A 17,153-nucleotide genomic window follows, 5' to 3' on the forward strand; every position below is an offset into this window, starting at 1 on the left:
GAGGATTCAAATTTTATAGCTAAGACCATATTTGTTCAAAACCAAGCAAAAGCATTCCATTTCAACACATCAACATTTACAACACAAAAGAGTTTCAACTACAAATTTGTGCAAAAGATGTAAATAACATGGAAATGTAAGCTTTAATTGTTTGCAGGATTGGAAAAGCTTACAACACCTGGTTTTCCCAGACAGTCTCCCATTCAAGTACTAACCAGGCCCAACCCTTGGTAGCTTCTGAGATCAGACGAGATCAGGCATTCTAAGGGTGGAATGGCCGTAAGCAGAAGAACCTTGCAAACTAGAGGATTCAAATTTCATAGCTAAGACCATATTTGTTCAAAACCAAGCAAAAGCATTCCATTTCAACACATCAACATTTACAACACAAAAGAGTTTCAACTACAAATTTGTGCAAAAGATGTAAATAACATGGAAATGTAAGCTTTAATTGTTTGCAGGATTGGAAAAGCTTACAACACCTGGTATTCCCAGACAGTCTCCCATTCAAGTACTAACCAGGCCCAACCCTAGGTAGTTTCTGAGATCAGACGAGATCAGGCATTCTAAGGGTGGAATGGCCGTAAGCAGAAGGAACTTGGAAACTAGAGGATTCAAATTTCATAGCTAAGACCATATTTGTTCAAAACCAAGCAAAAGCATTCCATTTCAACACATCAACATTTACAACACAAAAGAGTTTCAACTACAAATTTGTGCAAAAGATGTAAATAACATGGAAATGTAAGCTTTAATTGTTTGCAGGATTGGAAAAGCTTAAAACACCTGGTATTCCCAGACAGTCTCCCATTCAAATACTAACCAGGCCCAACCCTAGGCAGCTTCTGAGATCAGACGAGATCAGGCATTCTAAGGGTGGAATGGCTGTAAGCAGAAGCACCTAGCAAACTAGAGGATTCAAATTTTATAGCTAAGACCATATTTGTTCAAAGCCAAGCAAAAGCATTCCATTTCAACACATCAACATTTACAACACAAAAGAGTTTCAACTACAAATTTGTGCAAAAGATCTAAATAACATGGAAATGTAAGCTTTAATTGTTTGCAGGATTGGAAAAGCTTACAACACCTGGTTTTCCCAGACAGTCTCCCATTCAAGTACTAACCAGGCCCAACCCTAGGTAGCTTCTGAGATCAGACGAGATCGGGCATTCTAAGGGTGGGATGGCCGTAAGCAGAAGCACCTTGCAAACTAGAGGATTCAAATTTCATAGCTAAGACCATATTTGTTCAAAACCAAGCAAAAGCATTCCATTTCAACACATCAACATTTACAACACAATAGAGTTTCAACTACAAATTTGTGCAAAAAATGTAAATAACATGGAAATGTAAGCTTTAATTGTTTGCAGGATTGGAAAAGCTTACAACACCTGGTATTCCCAGACAGTCTCCCAATCAAGTACTAACCAGGCCCAACCGTACGTAGCTTCTGAGATCAGACGAGATCAGGCATTCTAAGGGTGGAATGGCCGTAAGCAGAAGCACCTTGCAAACTAGAGGATTCAAATTTCATAGCTAAGACCATATTTGTTCAAAACCAAGCAAAAGCATTCCATTTCAACACATCAACATTTACAACACAAAAGAGTTTCAACTACAAATTTGTGCAAAAGATGTAAATAACATGGAAATGTAAGCTTTAATTGTTTGCAGGATTGGAAAAGCTTACAACACCTGGTATTCCCAGACAGTCTCCCATTCAAGGACTAACGAGGCCCAACCCTAGGCAGTTTCTGAGATCAGACGAGATCAGGCATTCTAAGGGTGGAATGGCCGTAAGCAGAAGCACCTTGCAAACTAGAGGATTCAAATTTCATAGCTAAGACCATATTTGTTCAAAACCAAGCAAAAGCATTCCATTTCAACACATCAACATTTACAACACAAAAGAGTTTCAACTACAAATTTGTGTAAAACATGTAAATAACATGGAAATGTAAGCTTTAATTGTTTGCAGGATTGGAAAAGCTTACAACACCTGGTATTCCCAGACAGTCTCCCATTCAACTACTAACCAGGCCCAACCCTAGGTAGCTTCTGAGATCAGACGAGATCAGGTATTCTAAGGGTGGAATGGCCGTAAGCAGAAAAACTTTGCAAACTAGAGGATTCAAATTTCATAGCTAAGACCATATTTGTTCAAAGCCAAGCAAAAGCATTCCATTTCAACACATCAACATTTACAACACAATTGAGTTTCAACTACAAATTTGTGCAAAAGATGTAAATAACATGGAAATGTAAGCTTTAATTGTTTGCAGGATTGGAAAAGCTTACAACACCTGGTATTCCCAGACAGTCTCCCATTCAAGGACTAAACAGGCCCAACCGTACGTAGCTTCTGAGATCAGACGAGATCAGGCATTCTAAGGGTGGAATGGCCGTAAGCAGAAGCACCTTGCAAACTAGAGGATTCAAATTTCATAGCTAAGACCATATTTGTTCAAAGCCAAGCAAAAGCATTCCATTTCAACACATCAACATTTACAACACAATAGAGTTTCAACTACAAATTTGTGCAAAACATGTAAATAACATGGAAATGTAAGCTTTAATTGTTTGCAGGATTAGAAAAGGTAACAACACCTGGTATTCCCAGACAGTCTCCCATTCAAGTACTAACCAGGCCCAACCGTACGTAGCTTCTGAGATCAGACGAGATCAGGCATTCTAAGGGTGGAATGGCCTTAAGCAGAAGCACCTTGCAAAATAGAGGATTCAAATTTTATAGTTAAAACCATATTTGTTCAAAAACAAGAAAAAGCATTCTATTTCAACACATCACCATTTACAACAAAAAGCATTCCATTTCAACACATCAACATTTACCACACAAAAGAGTGTCAACTACAAATTTGTGCAAAAGATGTAAATAACATGGAAATGTAAGCTTTAATTGTTTGCAGGATTGGAAAAGCTTACAACACCTGGTATTCCCAGACAGTCTCCCATTCAAGTACTAACCAGGCCCAACCCTAGATAGCTTCTGAGATCAGACGAGATCAGGCATCCTAAGGGTGGAATTGCCGTAAGCAGAAGCACCTTGCAAACTAGAGGATTCAAATTTCATAGCTAAGACCATATTTGTTCAAAACCAAGCAAAAGCATTCCATTTCAACACATCAACATTTACAACACAAAAGAGTTTCAACTACAAATTTGTGTAAAAGATATAAATAACATGGAAATGTAAGCTTTAATTGTTTGCAGGATTGGAAAAGCTTACAACACCTGGTATTCCCAGACAGTCTCCCATTCAAGTACTAACCAGGCCCAACCCTAGGTAGCTTCTGAGATCAGACGAGATCAGGCATTCTAAGGGTGGAATGGCCGTAAGCAGAAGGACCTTGCAAACTAGAGGATTCAAATTTCATAGCTAAGACCATATTTGTTCAAAACCAAGCAAAAGCATTCCATTTCAACACATCAACATTTACAACACAAAAGAGTTTCAACTACAAATTTGTGCAAAAGATGTAAATAACATGGAAATGTAAGCTTTAATTGATTGCAGGATTGGAAAAGCTTAAAACACCTGGTATTCCCAGACAGTCTCCCATTCAAATACTAACCAGGCCCAACCCTAGGTAGCTTCTGAGATCAGACGAGATCAGGCATTCTAAGGGTGGAATGGCCGTAAGCAGAAGCACCTAGCAAACTAGAGGATTCAAATTTTATAGCTAAGACCATATTTGTTCAAAACCAAGCAAAAGCATTCCATTTCAACACATCAACATTTACAACACAAAAGAGTTTCAACTACAAATTTGTGCAAAAGATGTAAATAACATGGAAATGTAAGCTTTAATTGTTTGCAGGATTGGAAAAGCTTACAACACCTGGTTTTCCCAGACAGTCTCCCATTCAAGTACTAACCAGGCCCAACCCTTGGTAGCTTCTGAGATCAGACGAGATCAGGCATTCTAAGGGTGGAATGGCCGTAAGCAGAAGCACCTTGCAAACTAGAGGATTCAAATTTCATAGCTAAGACCATATTTGTTCAAAACCAAGCAAAAGCATTCCATTTCAACACATCAACATTTACAACACAAAAGAGTTTCAACTACAAATTTGTGCAAAAGATGTAAATAACATGGAAATGTAAGCTTTAATTGTTTGCAGGATTGGAAAAGCTTACAACACCTGGTTTTCCCAGACAGGCTCCCATTCAAGTACTAACCGGGCCCAACCCTAGGTATCTTCTGAGATCAGACGAGATCAGGCATTCTGAGTGTGGAATGGCCGTAAGCAGAAGCACATAGCAAACTAGAGGATTCAAATTTCATAGCTAAGACCATATTTGTTCAAAACCAAGCAAAAGCATTCCATTTCAACACATCAACATTTACAACACAAAAGAGTTTCAACTACAAATTTGTGCAAAAGATGTAAATAACATGGAAATGTAAGCTTTAATTGTTTGCAGGATTGGAAAAGCTTACAACACCTGGTATTCCCAGACAGTCTCCCATTCAAGTACTAACCAGGCCCAACCCTAGGTAGTTTCTGAGATCAGACGAGATCAGGCATTCTAAGGGTGGAATGGCCGTAAGCAGAAGGAACTTGGAAACTAGAGGATTCAAATTTCATAGCTAAGACCATATTTGTTCAAAACCAAGCAAAAGCATTCCATTTCAACACATCAACATTTACAACACAAAAGAGTTTCAACTACAAATTTGTGCAAAAGATGTAAATAACATGGAAATGTAAGCTTTAATTGTTTGCAGGATTGGAAAAGCTTACAACACCTGGTATTCCCAGACAGTCTCCCATTCAAGTACTAACCAGGCCCAACCCTAGGTAGTTTCTGATATCAGACGAGATCAGGCATTCTAAGGGTGGAATGGCCGTAAGCAGAAGGAACTTGGAAACTAGAGGATTCAAATTTCATAGCTAAGACCATATTTGTTCAAAACCAAGCAAAAGCATTCCATTTCAACACATCAACATTTACAACACAAAAGAGTTTCAACTACAAATTTGTGCAAAAGATGTAAATAACATGGAAATGTAAGCTTTAATTGTTTGCAGGATTGGAAAAGCTTAAAACACCTGGTATTCCCAGACAGTCTCCCATTCAAATACTAACCAGGCCCAACCCTAGGTAGCTTCTGAGATCAGACGAGATCAGGCATTCTAAGGGTGGAATGGCCGTAAGCAGAAGCACCTAGCAAACTAGAGGATTCAAATTTTATAGCTAAGACCATATTTGTTCAAAACCAAGCAAAAGCATTCCATTTCAACACATCAACATTTACAACACAAAAGAGTTTCAACTACAAATTTGTGCAAAAGATGTAAATAACATGGAAATGTAAGCTTTAATTGTTTGCAGGATTGGAAAAGCTTACAACACCTGGTTTTCCCAGACAGTCTCCCATTCAAGTACTAACCAGGCCCAACCCTAGGTAGCTTCTGAGATCAGACGAGATCGGGCATTCTAAGGGTGGGATGGCCGTAAGCAGAAGCACCTTGCAAACTAGAGGATTCAAATTTCATAGCTAAGACCATATTTGTTCAAAACCAAGCAAAAGCATTCCATTTCAACACATCAACATTTACAACACAAAAGAGTTTCAACTACAAATTTGTGCAAAAGATGTAAATAACATGGAAATGTAAGCTTTAATTGTTTGCAGGATTGGAAAAGCTTACAACACCTGGTATTCCCAGACAGTCTCCCATTCAAGTACTAACCAGGCCCAACCCTAGGTAGTTTCTGAGATCAGACGAGATCAGGCATTCTAAGGGTGGAATGGCCGTAAGCAGAAGGACCTAGGAAACTAGAGGATTCAAATTTCATAGCTAAGACCATATTTGTTCAAAACCAAGCAAAAGCATTCCATTTCAACACATCAACATTTACAACACAAAAGAGTTTCAACTACAAATTTGTGCAAAAGATGTAAATAACATGGAAATGTAAGCTTTAATTGTTTGCAGGATTGGAAAAGCTTACAACACCTGGTATTCCCAGACAGTCTCCCATTCAAGCACTAACCAGGCCCAACCCTAGGTAGCTTCTGAGATCAGACGAGATCAGGCATTCTAAGGGTGGAATGGCCGTAAGCAGAAGCACCTTGCAAACTAGAGGATTCAAATTTCATAGCTAAGACCATATTTGTTCAAAACCAAGCAAAAGCATTCCATTTCAACACATCAACATTTACAACACAAAAGAGTTTCAACTACAAATTTGTGCAAAAGATGTAAATAACATGGAAATGTAAGCTTTAATTGTTTGCAGGATTGGAAAAGCTTACAACACCTGGTTTTCCCAGACAGTCTCCCATTCAAGTACTAACCGTGCCCAACCCTAGGTAGCTTCTGAGATCAGACGAGATCAGGCATTCTAAGGGTGGAATGGCCGTAAGCAGAAGCACCTTGCAAACTAGAGGATTCAAATTTCATAGCTAAGACCATATTTGTTCAAAACCAAGCAAAAGCATTCCATTTCAACACATCAACATTTACAACACAAAGCATTCCATTTCAACACATCAACATTTACCACACAAAAGAGTGTCAACTACAAATAAGCGCAAAAGATATAAATAACATGGAAATGTAAGCTTTAATTGTTTGCAGGATTGGAAAAGCTTACAACACCTGGTATTCCCAGACAGTCTCCCATTCAAGTACTAACCAGGCCCAACCCTAGGTATCTTCTGAGATCAGACGAGATCAGGCATTCTGAGTGTGGAATGGCCGTAAGCAGAAGCACATAGCAAACGAGAGGATTCAAATTGCATAGCTAAGACCATATTTGTTCAAAACCAAGCAAAAGCATTCCATTTCAACACATCAATATTTACAACACAAAAGAATTTCAACTACAAATTTGTGCAAAAGATGTAAATAACATGTAAATGTAAGCTTTAATTGTTTGCAGGATTGGAAAAGCTTACAACACCTGGTATTCCCTGAGAGAAAATATGGTCTTTTCTAACATTACTTTCATGTGGTTTATCCTTCATCCCCCTTCTACCCCTCCTTAAACTCCTCTTCATCAACCTTTCTCCTCCCACAATTTCCAATGTATATAAGGCCCTCTCAAAATACCCCTAATCAGACTGGGTTGACCGTGACCGATCGAGTTGTACATCTCTGTGTGTACCAATAAACTCATCAACACTGAAGATCCAGTCTCCTGACTCCTGAATCTGTCTCCTGGACGCCGGATTTCTAACAATGTGGTGCCGTGACCCGGATGGCCTACTGAAACCTTCTTGGTGAGTAAACGCCATTTCGAATCGAAGAGAAATTCTGGTTTCCTAAGACAGAGGAGTCAGTAATTGTTAGCCTCTCTGAAAGAAGAGAAGTTTTGTTGTTTGTCACTGATAGAAACTTAGTGTTTTGTGGCTGTTATCCTCTCTGTTTGAGGGAAGTTTGGTTGTTTGTCACTGATAAAAACCTAGTGTTTTGTGGCTGTTATCCTCTCTGTTTTGGAGGGAAGTTTGGTTGTTTGTCACTGATAGAAACCTAGTGTTTTGTGGCTGTTATCCTCTCTGTTTTTTTGAGGGAAGTTTGGTTTTTTGTCACTGATAGAAACCTAGTGTTTTGTGGCTGTTATCCTCTCTATTTCTGAGGGAAGTTTGTTGTTTGTCACTGATAGAAACCTAGTGTTTTGTGGCTGTTATCCTCTCTATTTCTGAGGGAAGTTTGTTGTTTGTCACTGATAGAAACCTAGTGTTTTGTGGCTGTTATCCTCTCTAAAGGAGAGAAGTTTGTTTTGTTACTGTTAAACGTAACGTTTGTAACCAGAATCCTCTCTGAACAGAGAGAGGTTTGTTTGTTACTGATGAGTTGTGTTTTTGTTCTTCTGTAGTTAATAAGAAGAAAACTTGGTTTTGTTCTCCTGTTTCCTCACTATGTCCAGAAAAGGCCAACATACTCAGAATCTTGGTAAAGACTCATGGAAGCCTCTTAACTATAAAAGCAGCACCTTAGTTAAGGGAGGGACTGAAATGCCTCAGTGGACTGATTCTGATTTTGAAAAGGTAATCAATGGCATAGTGAAAAAACAGATTAATGAGCAAAAGATAACTCAGTACTTTTCATCCAAAGGTTTCTCTGCTGATAGAGAATGGACTTTTGCTGAGTGTAAGGTAGCTTTAGGTTATGGCCTTAAGCATGACTCAGTGAAGAAGTGTCTTTTTGTAATTAAGCAATATTGGAAATGCAAGTTAAAGTATATGGAAGATGAGTTAAAGGAAGCTCAGGGAAAGATCTTAGAACTAATTAGTGAATGCAGACGGCATAAAACAGCTACCATAAATGCCAAAAGAACATGTAAGACACTTCAGCAAAACCTGTCAGAAGTTGAACAGCAGCATGCTAGTTGTAAAACTAAATCAAGGTGCCAGTGTCCTTCTGTTGCCCCTCCAGCAGGTCAGCCATGTTACACAGAGGATGGAGATTCTCAAGTAACAGTAAGGCTGTATCCTGAATTATCTGTAAACGACAAAGGCAATGAGACTGTTCATTCTGATGGATCAGAATCTTCATCCTCTGACGAGGGTTCTGAACATGCTAGTGCAAGGCGAGTTCAGATGAGACCTGTAACCATTGTATCTTCTGAAGTACTTAATCACGCAAAATGCCGAGGTACTGAAACCAGTGTAGAAATTGGTCATGTTCCTTTAGATGCAGATACTTTGGACAAGTTGTCTAAGGAGTTTAAGCATCCAAGGAAAATGGGGCTTGATTTCATTGACCTCATGCATAAGAAAAGGAATCTCTACTCTTTGCACCCCAATGATGCTGTAGCTATAGCAAGCCAGGTACTTAACGTTGCAGACAGTAGACAGCTTGCTAAAAAGGTGTTAAATGCTATGGGTAACAATGGCCAGAACCTTGAAGGGGGATGGAAAGCATTCAATGATTGGATTAGCTGTCAATGCCATAAAACAACTGACTGGACACAGATAACCAAATGTAGACAAAGAAAGGGAGAGTCTGCAGCAGACTTCTGTGAGAGGTTTGAAAGAGTCTTTTTGTGTCACTCAGGTATTCATCAATACAATGGTGATAACATTGACAGTACAACTGATGGTCCCCATTTTGGACAGCTGGTTGAGTCACTACGGACAGATCTAAAACAAGCTCTGGTGACTGCTGTTCCAAATTGGCGGCAAACTAAGTGGAGTGACCTTAAGAATGAACTTGACCGATTGGACATTGATCTAGAACCATGCCATGTTCCAGCATCAATCCATGTCCTCACAGAGACTAGCTCTAACTCAGATGCAAGCAAGAGGTTCTCTAATAAGAAGAAACAGTGTCATTACTGTCATCAAATTGGTCACTTTTCTAGAGTATGTCGCAAAAAGCGGGCAGATAGCCACAATAAGGGTGCAAGGTTGAGAGACAACCTAGTGGGAAATTATTCTGGGGGGTTTTCACAGGGAAGCCCAGCAGGGATTTCACAAGAGCAATTGTCTTTGACGTTAAGGACCTTGCAGGGAGTCACAGAGCAGTTGTTTCTGATATTCAATGGAATACAGAGAGTCATAGGGACATCAACAGTTCCTCCTGCTGTGGTTTAAACTAAACAGTCCACAGAATTGAACTCACCATACTTACTGTATCATGTTAATGACACCCAAGTAGTGTGAATGAGAAAATGCATATCAAATGCATAAATGCACTTATTGATTCTTTTTTACTGTTTTTTTATGTAAGCAAGGGACATAAGGTCAGTCCTGAAGCAGTTCAGTTGTGGTGTGATGGTGTACACACTCTGGACAATTTGTTACCCAGGGTTCTAGAGGAATTGTGCCTTGTAGAGAAGCTGCAGTTATCGCAATGCCACTGCCAAGCACAGTGCACTAATTGCCAAGCTTTCTTAGGCCTTGTAAGTAATGCTACATTTAAAAAAAAAAAAACACTATACGATCTGCTTAAAGATAACCCTGGGCAACATGGCCCTATTGTACATTTAGAGTGAACACTAGAGTGAACCACTGATCTGTGAAATAATAGATATGGCTAAATAATGGTGTGAAAAGGTCTCCAGATGATGTGACACTAGCATCACACTACCTGGTTACAGTAGTGTAGCAAAAATGTTTTCACACGTTTGAGGAATGCTAAGTTCATATAACTAACAAGATTAGTTAGCCAAAACTGTGCTACTTGCTGAAAGGTCAATGGATCTTGGTGAGGAAACAGTGACGAACAGTCCTTAGAACTTAGATGGGGTGGCCCATTTCAGGTTATGCTAATCACTGATTCAGCAGTGAAATGTAAAGGAAACAGTTATTCATGTTTCTTACTGTAAGGTTGTATCTGCTCATCAGAACGAAATAATAGGGTCAGTAAAGAGAAGAGGTGGGTAATGCACAGAGCCTCAGGGAAGAACTATGGTTTTTATGCCATAGGGGCCAACCCTTTGGTGAAGACTTTTAACACACTATGCATTACCATAGCAGCCTCCTCTGAGGGACAGATAGTGGGGATGAGCAGGTATACTAATGGTAAAAAATTCCCAACAACAATGAACAGTTTACTGCGCAATGTTACTTCTGTGTTACAGATCAGTTGGAGCCAGACAGTGCTCCTGTTCATTGAGAATGGCAAGAATAGTTTACACATTGCACCCAAGCTTCAGACTCGAAGAACCAACTGACCACTGGACTACTTGGATGATCTACCATCGGCTGATGTTCACAAACATAACTTGGACACACACTGTGACTGCTCACAGACACAGAAAAAAACTCTCTATGGTATTTTTCAGGAAGTTGCAGCCATGGACAACTTCAATGTGACATTCTTTAGCATAATAATATAGAAATAGGCACTGCCCTGTTTTTGTATAGTTATTGCCTTTTATTTTGTTTATTTTGTTTGTTTTTGTTTTCGACTTCTTATTGTACATATGTATTGTACTTAGTCTTAATATTGTTTTGTGATTCTCCATGAGGGAGAATCAAAGGGGGAATTGAGAGAAAATATGGTCTTTTCTAACATTACTTTCATGTGGTTTATCCTTCATCCCCCTTCTACCCCTCCTTAAACTCCTCTTCATCAACCTTTCTCCTCCCACAATTTCCAATGTATATAAGGCCCTCTCAAAATACCCCTAATCAGACTGGGTTGACCGTGACCGATCGAGTTGTACATCTCTGTGTGTACCAATAAACTCATCAACACTGAAGATCCAGTCTCCTGACTCCTGAACGCCGGATTTCTAACATCCCAGACAGTCTCCCATTCAAGTACTAACCAGGCCCAACCCTAGGTATCTTCTGAGATCAGACGAGATCAGGCATTCTGAGTGTGGAATGGCCGTAAGCAGAAGCACATAGCAAACTAGAGGATTCAAATTTCATAGCTAAGACCATATTTGTTCAAAACCAAGCAAAAGCATTCCATTTCAACACATCAATATTTACAACACAAAAGAGTTTCAACTACAAATTTGTGCAAAAGATGTAAATAACATGGAAATGTAAGCTTTAATTGTTTGCAGGATTGAAAAAGCTTACAACACCTGGTTTTCCCAGACAGTCTCCCATTCAAGTACTAACCGTGCCCAACCCTAGGTAGCTTCTGAGATCAGACGAGATCAGGCATTCTAAGGGTGGAATGGTCGTAAGCAGAAATACCTTGCAAACTAGAGGATTCAAATTTCATAGCTAAGACCATATTTGTTGAAAACCAAGCAAAAGCATTCCATTTCAACAAAATAACATTTACAACACAAAAGAGTTTCAACTACAAATTTGTGCAAAAGATGTAAATAACATGGAAATGTAAGCTTTAATTGTTTGCAGGATTGGAAAAGCTTACAACACCTGGTATTCCCAGACAGTCTCCCATTCAAGTACTAACCAGGCCCAACCCTAAGTAGCTTCTGAGATCAGACGAGATCAGGCATTCTAAGGGTGGAATGGCCTTAAGCAAAAGCACCTTGCAAACTAGAGGATTCAAATTTCATAGCTAAGACCATATTTGTTCAAAACCAAGCAAAAGCATTCCATTTCAACACATCAACATTTACAATACAAAAGAGTTTCAACTACAAATTTGTGCAAAAGATGTAAATAACATGGAAATGTAAGCTTTAATTGTTTGCAGGATTGGAAAAGCTTACAACACTTGGTATTCCCAGACAGTCTCCCATTCAAGTACTAACCAGGCCCAACCCTAGGTAGCTTCTGAGATCAGACGAGATCAGGCATTCTAAGGGTGGAATGGCCGCAAGCAGAAGCACCTTGAAAACTAGAGGATTCAAATTTCATAGCTAAGACCATATTTGTTCAAAACCAAGCAAAAGCATTCCATTTCAACACATCAACATTTACAACACAAAAGAGTTTCAACTACAAATTTGTGCAAAAGATGTAAATAACATGGAAATGTAAGCTTTAATTGTTTGCAGGATTGGAAAGGCTTACAACACCTGGTATTCCCAGACAGTCTCCCATTCAAGTACTAACCAGGCCCAACCCTAGGTAGTTTCTGAGATCAGACGAGATCAGGCATTCTAAGGGTGGAATGGCCGCAAGCAGAAGGACCTTGCAAACTAGAGGATTCAAATTTCATAGGTAAGACCATATTTGTTCAAAACCAAGCAAAAGCATTCCATTTCAACACATCAACATTTGCAACACAAAAGAGTTTCAACTACAAATTTGTGCAAAAGATGTAAATAACATGGAAATGTAAGCTTTAATTGTTTGCAGGATTGGAAAAGCTTACAACACCTGGTATTCCCAGACAGTCTCCCATTCAAGTACTAACCAGGTCCAAGCCTAGGTAGCTTCTGAGATCAGACAAGATCATGCATTCTAAGGGTGGAATGGCCATAAGCAGAAGCACCTTGCAAACTAGAGGATTCAAATTTCATAGCTAAGACCATATTTGTTCAAAACCAAGCAAAAGCATTCCATTTCAACACATCAACATTTACAACACAAAAGAGTTTCAACTACAAATTTGTGCAAAAGATGTAAATAACATGGAAATGTAAGCTTTAATTGTTTGCAGGATTGGAAAAGCTTACAACACCTGGTTTTCCCAGACAGTCTCCCATTCAAGTACTAACCAGGCCCAACCCTAGGTAGCTTCTGAGATCAGACGAGATCGGGCATTCTAAGGGTGGGATGGCCGTAAGCAGAAGCACCTTGCAAACTAGAGGATTCAAATTTCATAGCTAAGACCATATTTGTTCAAAACCAAGCAAAAGCATTCCATTTCAACACATCAACATTTACAACACAAAAGAGTTTCAACTACAAATTTGTGCAAAAGATGTAAATAACATGGAAATGTAAGCTTTAATTGTTTGCAGGATTGGAAAAGCTTACAACACCTGGTATTCCCAGACAGTCTCCCATTCAAGTACTAACCAGGCCCAACCCGAGGTAGTTTCTGAGATCAGACAAGATCAAGGATTCTAAGGGTGGAATGGACGTAAGCAGAAGCACCTTGCAAACTAGAGGATTCAAATTTCATAGCTAAGACCATATTTGTTCAAAACCAAGCAAAAGCATTCCATTTCAACACATCAACATTTACAACACAAAAGAGTTTCAACTACAAATTTGTGCAAAAGATGTAAATAACATGGAAATGTAAGCTTTAATTGTTTGCAGGATTGGAAAAGCTTACAACACTTGGTATTCCCAGACAGTCTCCCATTCAAGTACTAACCAGGCCCAACCCTAGGTAGCTTCTGAGATCAGACGAGATCAGGCATTCTAAGGGTGGAATGGCCGCAAGCAGAAGCACCTTGAAAACTAGAGGATTCAAATTTCATAGCTAAGACCATATTTGTTCAAAACCAAGCAAAAGCATTCCATTTCAACACATCAACATTTACAACACAAAAGAGTTTCAACTACAAATTTGTGCAAAAGATGTAAATAACATGGAAATGTAAGCTTTAATTGTTTGCAGGATTGGAAAAGCTTAAAACACCTGGTATTCCCAGACAGTCTCCCATTCAAATACTAACCAGGCCCAACCCTAGGTAGCTTCTGAGATCAGACGAGATCAGGCATTCTAAGGGTGGAATGGCCGCAAGCAGAAGCACCTTGCAAACTAGAGGATTCAAATTTCATAGCTAAGACCATATTTGTTCAAAACCAAGCAAAAGCATTCCATTTCAACACATCAACATTTACAACACAAAAGAGTTTCAACTACAAATTTGTGCAAAAGATGTAAATAACATGGAAATGTAAGCTTTAATTGTTTGCAGGATTGGAAAAGCTTACAACACCTGGTATTCCCAGACAGTCTCCCATTCAAGTACTAACCAGGCCCAATCCTAGGTAGCTTCTGAGATCAGACGAGATCAGGCATTCTAAGGGTGGAATGGCCGCAAGCAGAAGCACCTTGCAAACTAGAGGATTCAAATTTCATAGCTAAGACCATATTTGTTCAAAACCAAGCAAAAGCATTCCATTTCAACACATCAACATTTACAACAGAAAAGAGTTTCAACTACAAATTTGTGCAAAAGATGTAAATAACATGGAAATGTAAGCTTTAATTGTTTGCAGGATTGGAAAAGCTTACAACACCTGGTATTCCCAGACAGTCTCCCATTCAAGTACTAAGCAGGCCCAACCCTAGGTAGTTTCTGAGATCAGACGAGATCAGGCATTCTAAGGGTGGAATGGCCGTAAGCAGAAGGACCTAGGAAACTAGAGGATTCAAATTTCATAGCTAAGACCATATTTGTTCAAAACCAAGCAAAAGCATTCCATTTCAACACATCAACATTTACAACACAAAAGAGTTTCAACTACAAATTTGTGCAAAAGATGTAAATAACATGGAAATGTAAGCTTTAATTGTTTGCAGGATTGGAAAAGCTTAAAACACCTGGTATTCCCAGACAGTCTCCCATTCAAATACTAACCAGTCCCAACCCTAGGTAGCTTCTGAGATCAGACGAGATCAGGCATTCTAAGGGTGGAATGGCCGTAAGCAGAAGCACCTAGCAAACTAGAGGATTCAAATTTTATAGCTAAGACCATATTTGTTCAAAACCAAGCAAAAGCATTCCATTTCAACACATCAACATTTACAACACAAAAGAGTTTCAACTACAAATTTGTGCAAAAGATGTAAATAACATGGAAATGTAAGCTTTAATTGTTTGCAGGATTGGAAAAGCTTACAACACCTGGTATTCCCAGACAGTCTCCCATTCAAGTACTAACCAGGCCCAACCCTAGGTAGCTTCTGAGATCAGACGAGATCAGGCATTCTAAGGGTGGAATGGCCGCAAGCAGAAGCACCTTGCAAACTAGAGGATTCAAATTTCATAGCTAAGACCATATTTGTTCAAAACCAAGCAAAAGCATTCCATTTCAACACATCAACATTTACAACACAAAAGAGTTTCAACTACAAATTTGTGCAAAAGATGTAAATAACATGGAAATGTAAGCTTTAATTGTTTGCAGGATTGGAAAAGCTTACAACACCTGGTATTCCCAGACAGTCTCCCATTCAAGTACTAACCAGGCCCAACCCTAGGTAGCTTCTGAGATCAGACGAGATCAGGCATTCTAAGGGTGGAATGGCCGCAAGCAGAAGGACCTTGCAAACTAGAGGATTCAAATTTCATAGGTAAGACCATATTTGTTCAAAACCAAGCAAAAGCATTCCATTTCAACACATCAACATTTGCAACACAAAAGAGTTTCAACTACAAATTTGTGCAAAAGATGTAAATAACATGGAAATGTAAGCTTTAATTGTTTGCAGGATTGGAAAAGCTTACAACACCTGGTATTCCCAGACAGTCTCCCATTCAAGTACTAACCAGGTCCAAGCCTAGGTAGCTTCTGAGATCAGACAAGATCATGCATTCTAAGGGTGGAATGGCCATAAGCAGAAGCACCTTGCAAACTAGAGGATTCAAATTTCATAGCTAAGACCATATTTGTTCAAAACCAAGCAAAAGCATTCCATTTCAACACATCAACATTTACAACACAAAAGAGTTTCAACTACAAATTTGTGCAAAAGATGTAAATAACATGGAAATGTAAGCTTTAATTGTTTGCAGGATTGGAAAAGCTTACAACACCTGGTTTTCCCAGACAGTCTCCCATTCAAGTACTAACCAGGCCCAACCCTAGGTAGCTTCTGAGATCAGACGAGATCGGGCATTCTAAGGGTGGGATGGCCGTAAGCAGAAGCACCTTGCAAACTAGAGGATTCAAATTTCATAGCTAAGACCATATTTGTTCAAAACCAAGCAAAAGCATTCCATTTCAACACATCAACATTTACAACACAAAAGAGTTTCAACTACAAATTTGTGCAAAAGATGTAAATAACATGGAAATGTAAGCTTTAATTGTTTGCAGGATTGGAAAAGCTTACAACACCTGGTATTCCCAGACAGTCTCCCATTCAAGTACTAACCAGGCCCAACCCGAGGTAGTTTCTGAGATCAGACAAGATCAAGGATTCTAAGGGTGGAATGGACGTAAGCAGAAGCACCTTGCAAACTAGAGGATTCAAATTTCATAGCTAAGACCATATTTGTTCAAAACCAAGCAAAAGCATTCCATTTCAACACATCAACATTTACAACACAAAAGAGTTTCAACTACAAATTTGTGCAAAAGATGTAAATAACATGGAAATGTAAGCTTTAATTGTTTGCAGGATTGGAAAAGCTTACAACACTTGGTATTCCCAGACAGTCTCCCATTCAAGTACTAACCAGGCCCAACCCTAGGTAGCTTCTGAGATCAGACGAGATCAGGCATTCTAAGGGTGGAATGGCCGCAAGCAGAAGCACCTTGAAAACTAGAGGATTCAAATTTCATAGCTAAGACCATATTTGTTCAAAACCAAGCAAAAGCATTCCATTTCAACACATCAACATTTACAACACAAAAGAGTTTCAACTACAAATTTGTGCAAAAGATGTAAATAACATGGAAATGTAAGCTTTAATTGTTTGCAGGATTGGAAAAGCTTAAAACACCTGGTATTCCCAGACAGTCTCCCATTCAAATACTAACCAGGCCCAACCCTAGGTAGCTTCTGAGATCAGACGAGATCAGGCATTCTAAGGGTGGAATGGCCGCAAGCAGAAGCACCTTGCAAACTAGAGGATTCAAATTTCATAGCTAAGACCATAT

General features: G+C 39.2%; 41 pseudogenes; all 41 read right to left on the bottom strand.

Annotated features, from left to right (window-relative positions):
* Window positions 1–166: 166 nt before the first annotated feature.
* LOC140571839 (5S ribosomal RNA) lies at window positions 167–285 on the bottom strand (annotated as a pseudogene).
* Window positions 286–470: 185 nt separating this feature from the next.
* Window positions 471–589, bottom strand: LOC140566611 (5S ribosomal RNA; annotated as a pseudogene).
* Window positions 590–774: 185 nt separating this feature from the next.
* On the bottom strand, window positions 775–893 carry LOC140568032 (5S ribosomal RNA; annotated as a pseudogene).
* A 185-nt stretch (window positions 894–1,078) lies between these two features.
* LOC140572609 (5S ribosomal RNA) lies at window positions 1,079–1,197 on the bottom strand (annotated as a pseudogene).
* Window positions 1,198–1,382: 185 nt separating this feature from the next.
* On the bottom strand, window positions 1,383–1,501 carry LOC140571129 (5S ribosomal RNA; annotated as a pseudogene).
* A 185-nt stretch (window positions 1,502–1,686) lies between these two features.
* Window positions 1,687–1,805, bottom strand: LOC140568270 (5S ribosomal RNA; annotated as a pseudogene).
* A 185-nt stretch (window positions 1,806–1,990) lies between these two features.
* On the bottom strand, window positions 1,991–2,109 carry LOC140570413 (5S ribosomal RNA; annotated as a pseudogene).
* Window positions 2,110–2,294: 185 nt separating this feature from the next.
* On the bottom strand, window positions 2,295–2,413 carry LOC140566438 (5S ribosomal RNA; annotated as a pseudogene).
* Window positions 2,414–2,598: 185 nt separating this feature from the next.
* On the bottom strand, window positions 2,599–2,717 carry LOC140567920 (5S ribosomal RNA; annotated as a pseudogene).
* A 222-nt stretch (window positions 2,718–2,939) lies between these two features.
* On the bottom strand, window positions 2,940–3,058 carry LOC140572404 (5S ribosomal RNA; annotated as a pseudogene).
* A 185-nt stretch (window positions 3,059–3,243) lies between these two features.
* LOC140568585 (5S ribosomal RNA) lies at window positions 3,244–3,362 on the bottom strand (annotated as a pseudogene).
* Window positions 3,363–3,547: 185 nt separating this feature from the next.
* Window positions 3,548–3,666, bottom strand: LOC140566884 (5S ribosomal RNA; annotated as a pseudogene).
* Window positions 3,667–3,851: 185 nt separating this feature from the next.
* LOC140571851 (5S ribosomal RNA) lies at window positions 3,852–3,970 on the bottom strand (annotated as a pseudogene).
* Window positions 3,971–4,155: 185 nt separating this feature from the next.
* Window positions 4,156–4,274, bottom strand: LOC140567202 (5S ribosomal RNA; annotated as a pseudogene).
* Window positions 4,275–4,459: 185 nt separating this feature from the next.
* On the bottom strand, window positions 4,460–4,578 carry LOC140566623 (5S ribosomal RNA; annotated as a pseudogene).
* Window positions 4,579–4,763: 185 nt separating this feature from the next.
* LOC140572118 (5S ribosomal RNA) lies at window positions 4,764–4,882 on the bottom strand (annotated as a pseudogene).
* A 185-nt stretch (window positions 4,883–5,067) lies between these two features.
* Window positions 5,068–5,186, bottom strand: LOC140566885 (5S ribosomal RNA; annotated as a pseudogene).
* A 185-nt stretch (window positions 5,187–5,371) lies between these two features.
* LOC140572611 (5S ribosomal RNA) lies at window positions 5,372–5,490 on the bottom strand (annotated as a pseudogene).
* A 185-nt stretch (window positions 5,491–5,675) lies between these two features.
* LOC140566634 (5S ribosomal RNA) lies at window positions 5,676–5,794 on the bottom strand (annotated as a pseudogene).
* Window positions 5,795–5,979: 185 nt separating this feature from the next.
* On the bottom strand, window positions 5,980–6,098 carry LOC140572399 (5S ribosomal RNA; annotated as a pseudogene).
* A 185-nt stretch (window positions 6,099–6,283) lies between these two features.
* On the bottom strand, window positions 6,284–6,402 carry LOC140573209 (5S ribosomal RNA; annotated as a pseudogene).
* Window positions 6,403–6,624: 222 nt separating this feature from the next.
* Window positions 6,625–6,743, bottom strand: LOC140573207 (5S ribosomal RNA; annotated as a pseudogene).
* A 4,769-nt stretch (window positions 6,744–11,512) lies between these two features.
* On the bottom strand, window positions 11,513–11,631 carry LOC140572269 (5S ribosomal RNA; annotated as a pseudogene).
* A 185-nt stretch (window positions 11,632–11,816) lies between these two features.
* LOC140572735 (5S ribosomal RNA) lies at window positions 11,817–11,935 on the bottom strand (annotated as a pseudogene).
* A 185-nt stretch (window positions 11,936–12,120) lies between these two features.
* LOC140573374 (5S ribosomal RNA) lies at window positions 12,121–12,239 on the bottom strand (annotated as a pseudogene).
* Window positions 12,240–12,424: 185 nt separating this feature from the next.
* Window positions 12,425–12,543, bottom strand: LOC140570245 (5S ribosomal RNA; annotated as a pseudogene).
* Window positions 12,544–12,728: 185 nt separating this feature from the next.
* On the bottom strand, window positions 12,729–12,847 carry LOC140568358 (5S ribosomal RNA; annotated as a pseudogene).
* Window positions 12,848–13,032: 185 nt separating this feature from the next.
* Window positions 13,033–13,151, bottom strand: LOC140572613 (5S ribosomal RNA; annotated as a pseudogene).
* Window positions 13,152–13,336: 185 nt separating this feature from the next.
* LOC140567688 (5S ribosomal RNA) lies at window positions 13,337–13,455 on the bottom strand (annotated as a pseudogene).
* A 185-nt stretch (window positions 13,456–13,640) lies between these two features.
* Window positions 13,641–13,759, bottom strand: LOC140573375 (5S ribosomal RNA; annotated as a pseudogene).
* A 185-nt stretch (window positions 13,760–13,944) lies between these two features.
* On the bottom strand, window positions 13,945–14,063 carry LOC140567419 (5S ribosomal RNA; annotated as a pseudogene).
* A 185-nt stretch (window positions 14,064–14,248) lies between these two features.
* Window positions 14,249–14,367, bottom strand: LOC140573218 (5S ribosomal RNA; annotated as a pseudogene).
* A 185-nt stretch (window positions 14,368–14,552) lies between these two features.
* On the bottom strand, window positions 14,553–14,671 carry LOC140571892 (5S ribosomal RNA; annotated as a pseudogene).
* A 185-nt stretch (window positions 14,672–14,856) lies between these two features.
* Window positions 14,857–14,975, bottom strand: LOC140568175 (5S ribosomal RNA; annotated as a pseudogene).
* A 185-nt stretch (window positions 14,976–15,160) lies between these two features.
* LOC140570906 (5S ribosomal RNA) lies at window positions 15,161–15,279 on the bottom strand (annotated as a pseudogene).
* Window positions 15,280–15,464: 185 nt separating this feature from the next.
* Window positions 15,465–15,583, bottom strand: LOC140570907 (5S ribosomal RNA; annotated as a pseudogene).
* A 185-nt stretch (window positions 15,584–15,768) lies between these two features.
* LOC140568359 (5S ribosomal RNA) lies at window positions 15,769–15,887 on the bottom strand (annotated as a pseudogene).
* A 185-nt stretch (window positions 15,888–16,072) lies between these two features.
* Window positions 16,073–16,191, bottom strand: LOC140572614 (5S ribosomal RNA; annotated as a pseudogene).
* Window positions 16,192–16,376: 185 nt separating this feature from the next.
* LOC140567690 (5S ribosomal RNA) lies at window positions 16,377–16,495 on the bottom strand (annotated as a pseudogene).
* Window positions 16,496–16,680: 185 nt separating this feature from the next.
* LOC140573376 (5S ribosomal RNA) lies at window positions 16,681–16,799 on the bottom strand (annotated as a pseudogene).
* Window positions 16,800–16,984: 185 nt separating this feature from the next.
* On the bottom strand, window positions 16,985–17,103 carry LOC140567421 (5S ribosomal RNA; annotated as a pseudogene).
* Window positions 17,104–17,153: the final 50 nt, after the last annotated feature.

This window comes from Salminus brasiliensis, chromosome 11 (assembly GCF_030463535.1).
Source record: "Salminus brasiliensis chromosome 11, fSalBra1.hap2, whole genome shotgun sequence".
NCBI classification, from domain to species: domain Eukaryota; kingdom Metazoa; phylum Chordata; class Actinopteri; order Characiformes; family Bryconidae; genus Salminus; species Salminus brasiliensis.